Raw genomic sequence first — 5,000 nt, 5'->3', positions numbered from 1 at the left:
CGTTATTTATTTATCTATCTATTTATCTATCTAAGTTACACATTCTTTGGCAAAAACTTTAAGAGTACAAGGTGAGGGCCGCAACACCGTCACCGTGTTCATATTTATTCATCCGTTCGTTATTTATTTATCTTTTAAGTTACACATTTCTTTGGCAAAAACTTTAAGAGGAAGATCTTTTTTTTCCTCTATAAGTCTTACTGGTTCTATAAGTCTCCACAGTAAGTTCCAACGAGTTCCAGATGAGGGCCGCAACGCCGTCTCACTTATACTGTACATTCATGTTCATGTTTATTCAGGCGTTCGTTATTTATTTATCTATTAAGTTACACATTTCTTTGGCAAAAACTTTAAAAGTACCAGGTGAGGGCCGCAACGCCGTCACCGTCTTCATATCTATTAATGCGTTCGTTATTTATTTATCTATTTAGTTACACATTTGTTTGCCAAAAACGTTCAGAGGAAGATCTTTTTTTTCTCTATAAGTCTTACTGGTTCTATAAGTCTCGGCAGTAAGTTCCAAACAGTGTCAAACAACATCCCACTGAGATACTTGTCCGTCTTCTCTCAATGTGCTAGCGTTTCCTACAACCATAGCCTGAACGGCCCAATCAGTGGCTAGAGGGCATGACGTTGGTTTCTAAATTGAAAGTGGCCTGTAAACTTCTTTTCAAAATTGCTGTCGGAAGAATGTGTAAATATCAGTTTGTCGTTAGGCAATGAGGGAAATATTGCAAGGAATCTCTGATCAATGTGATTGGTTAGACTGGACCAATTATTTCAAAGTCATCACAAAGTCTATACCTATTATGATGTCAGGGTTGGAAATATCCCAATAGGGTACTGTCTTCACAAAGTGAGTGAGTCTGGGGAATCCTGGTTTATCCCAAGGCAATCCTAACACAGTCCTAACACAGCCCACAGACCCAAATTCAACCCAAACAAATCTTTACAGTGTAAGCCATTGTGGGGGTTGACTGCAATGTGATCTTATTATTCACACCCCTTGCCCACTGTAATGACCATTGATCCTTGAGGCAGAGGGGGCAGTTGGGTATGTAGACTAATGCTGAAGGGTTCTAACTGAATGCACAGGAGCGAGGCTGCCTTAGTTATTCCTGTAGAATTATTTATTTTTCGTTTGTCTGTACATCTGTGGTACCATGTTTGCCTGAAAATGTAGTCCCACTGATATGACTACCCTTGTCCCTGCCTGGGATTGAATGGTGGTTAGTTGAAACCATCCAGACAGAAATGCTGTCGCATGGGGCATGAAAGAGAGTGGGCACACACAGCACACAACACACTCTCTCACACACACACACACACACACACACACACACACATGCCCACGCAAGCCTCATCCATAAATTCAATTTCTCCTTTTCTGCAAACTCGGCGGAGCTGTCAAAAAGCAATTAAGTTGAGTAGTGTGCGCTTTATCAAGAACTGTCAATCCCTCTGACTTAATTAAGCCCCGCGCCGCGTGTGGAGATATGACCTTGATGTGTAAATAATAGCCAAGCTCTCCACAAACAGGACCTGAAGGTAGGCCAGGGTGAGAGGAGATAACAGCACCGGGCCAGGCCAGACGTGACACTGAAAGCTATTACGGACTTGGATTGGCAGGGACACAGTTGTATATTTTGCACTCTGGCGCCAAACACTAACTCACGTTCGCTCGTGTCCTCGGTGAAATATGTGCACACTTCTGCCGACTCCAAATGTAATCTTTCAAAACTCATTTGTTTGGAAGATAACGCGGAAATGGAAGCGCGTTAAAAAGTAATCGTTGTAGTGGCTTTGTGAGACAAATAACTCCACGGTAGGTTATTATGTTGTTATTATGTCGGAGGAGATTGCCGCTTCCCTGGACTAATGAAATCGATGTTCCACTCTTCTACGATAAGGTCTGTAAGAATATGAAATTCTCTCTTGAAATTGAAATGATGAATCTTCCTATTATAACTGTGACAAAAGTTAAAGACTAAAACAAAAGCACACCTAAGAACACACTCCGCAGACATATCAAAACTTTTGAATGACAATTTACTTACAAATGTTCATATGTGTGTGTAGGAATGTGTGTGTGTGTGTGTGTGTGTGTGTGTGTGTGTGTGTGTGTGTGTGTGTGTGTGTGTGTGTGTGTGTGTGTGTGTGTGTGTGTGTGTGCGTGTGTGTGTGTGTTTGTGTGCTTGTGTGCGTGCGTGAGTCCGTGTGTGCATGTAGAAATGCACTGCCCTTGTATAACTGATTGGCTCTCTTCAGTTGACATATCCCCAGAGGCTGTAGTGCAGGGATGTAGGGAAGTCAGAAGACTGCAAGCTGTCCTGATCAATGTAATCACTGGATAGTAGGTAGTAGGTTTGGCCATGCTCTACTTTTACTGCTGTTACTCTCTGTTGGATTCTCTATCTTCATATTGAGTTGGGATATCTCACTCTGACTCTTCAGAACTTTGAATTGAACTTGTGAATTGAATTATATGACTTTTAGTGTAGGGGTGGAGATAACAAAACTGAACCGATAAAATGGCAGACCCTACAGTTTGTGAATTCTGTAATCAGTGGCTTACCTCATTTTTTTGCAATGTCTGCATTTATCTTATGTGCTGCATGAGTCATGAGTCATCATATGACTGAAATCTTCTTGAAGTTAAAGGTGCTCTAAGCAATGTTATTCAATTCAATTCAATTCAAAAAACGTTATTTATCCCCGAGGGGCAATTTCTCCATGCAGGCATAGACACATAAGACGCACAACATATTAAGACAAACAAGGCAAGACAAGGGGGAGAACAGGACAGACAAGGGTGTGTGTGTGTGGGTCCAGTCCCCTAGTCCCAGGAGAGAGAGAGAGAGGAGGGGGTCCATCTCTCGGATGACGGCTGTAGAGCACCCGCGGTTGTTGACATGAAGACAGCCTTTCCAGCGCTGCATCCGTCTCCATCCAGCCCCAACGGAGCGCTGAAGCCTCGCCTCCCTCGTCCTCCGCGACCGTCAGCCCAGCTCCGTCGGAATAGGCCACTCCACAGTCCCATCCTCGAACATGCCCGCAAACAACCGTGCAGGTCTCTCCGACCCAGTAGAAACTCTCCTGTGTAGCCTATCCGACAGGTCGGCCGTCATCTGGAAGACCGCCTCCACTTGTCCATCCAGAAAATCCGGCGGATGGAACCAAAAGCAGCCTAGAAGTTGCGGTCGCCCGATGGAATCTAACGAAAACAAAGTGGCGTCTCCCGTCACTATGCAACTCCAAAAAGTCTGCCGTGTCCCACTGAGGCCAAGAGCAGCAGCACATCTCATATCGGCATGACCCAAAAACAAAGAGGAAGACGATGCAGGAACACAAAAACGTCAAAAACACAGACAACACAAACAATACAACAAAAAACACTATGCCAGCACAGCCGGTCGCCACAAGAGCAGCGCCACGGCGTCGCCTAGCAACGACTTTTATGTTATGCGGTTTCTAGGCTAAAACATTGGTTGTCACACCCAGCAAACATCACCTCATCATCTTTCCATCATCCACATGCCTGTGCCTTGAATACACTGTAAAAAAAAAAAAAAAAACCGAACAGAACAGGCTCCAAAATGGCAACAACAACTTGGTCCAACCGGGACGATAAAAACATAACAAACTGTTCTAGCCAATCACCGATGAAAAGAGAGTTTAGGAGAGTTTCAAATGCACAGGAGAGAGGGGGAGGGAGTAGCGAGCTAGCTCTTTGTTTTGTTTGAACGTCAACATAAGTGATGTTGCCCAACATCGCTTAGAGCGCCTTTAAATGAGAAGGAATATCAGCCCATGCATGGCCACTTCTGTCATGTTGGAGGTGAGATGAGGCTGTTGGTTAATAATGGCCAGCAGCAGCCCTCTCTACTGCCCCACATAGAGGCAGTAAAAGTTCATGAGAGTGAGGGGCAAATGATTTTGCACTGTAATAGCATATTCCAATTAAGCAACATAGTGCGTGGAGCATTTTGAATGCAGAAACTAACTAGAAGAGCACTCAGAGAGCTCAGACCTCCGCCTGTATTGTTCTTCCTAGGTTGTCATACATTTGAACCTAAACTATTCAGATTGCCACCCCGTGGAACACATAAACGGCTCTGGAGTCCCGACGGAATTACGGATCACTCCCAAATTAATTGTTTCTTCCTTGGGTCATGCCTGACATTCGCTTGAAATTTCATCGAAATCCCATCCATTACTGTTTGAGCTATCTTGCCAACAGACAGACAGACAAACAAACAAACAAACAAAACTCCGGTCCCCGATGAAAACATAAACTTCCTTGGTGGAGGTAAACAACGATGAGAGAACTAGGAATGACTTAACTTAACAAAGAAGATAGGCGATGCCAATATTATCTATTATTAACACTATTACCCCCGCAGGTTGTGTTACAAGTATAAACTGCCCATTAAATTTCAATCCAGCTGCTACAGTAGGTTAGATAAAAGTTTAATAAATGTTGTGTACAGTCAGTGGTTCCCAAACATTTTTCTGTCATTCCCCACTTTGGAGTTGGGACATTTTCAAGCCCCGACCCCATCAAACCAGCAAAATGGTTCCCACACTTTGAGAACCACTGTGTTAGTACAATGTGTTCCCTGCAGTTGGGCTAAAAGCAATGTAATTTCAGTTGGTTTTAACCAACATTTTTTTAGAGTGGAAAGCAACACGTTGCAACAGTACCACTTTTTGAGGAATACTTTTAGTATGCAACTAGTTTTGGCATCTTTTTCAAATTCATGTTGATGGTATACGCCAGTGTCTCTCAAAGTGTGGGGCAGGCCTCACTAGTGGGCAATAGAGACATGACAGGTGGGCCGCGAGGAACAGGAGGAAATTGTTATATATTTATTTTTTTTTGTGCCTTTCTTTAAGAATACCTTTCTGTTCTGTCAAGGAAGATCATAGATTCAAAACAAAATAGTCACACCCAAACATAAGAGTCATAAACAGATCGACATACAGTATGAATTAAAATA

At 43.3% G+C, this 5,000-nt stretch overlaps 1 protein-coding gene across 1 annotated transcript in view; it reads left to right on the top strand.

Annotated features, from left to right (window-relative positions):
• ptprub (protein tyrosine phosphatase receptor type Ub) overlaps positions 1 to 5,000 on the top strand; it is a 266,158-nt gene that overhangs the window by 121,747 nt on the left and 139,411 nt on the right.

Source organism: Sardina pilchardus, chromosome 6, assembly GCF_963854185.1.
Source record: "Sardina pilchardus chromosome 6, fSarPil1.1, whole genome shotgun sequence".
Taxonomy (NCBI): Eukaryota; Metazoa; Chordata; class Actinopteri; order Clupeiformes; family Clupeidae; genus Sardina; species Sardina pilchardus.
Note: the sequence above shows the minus strand (reverse complement) of the source record. Positions and strands in the feature narration are given on the sequence as shown.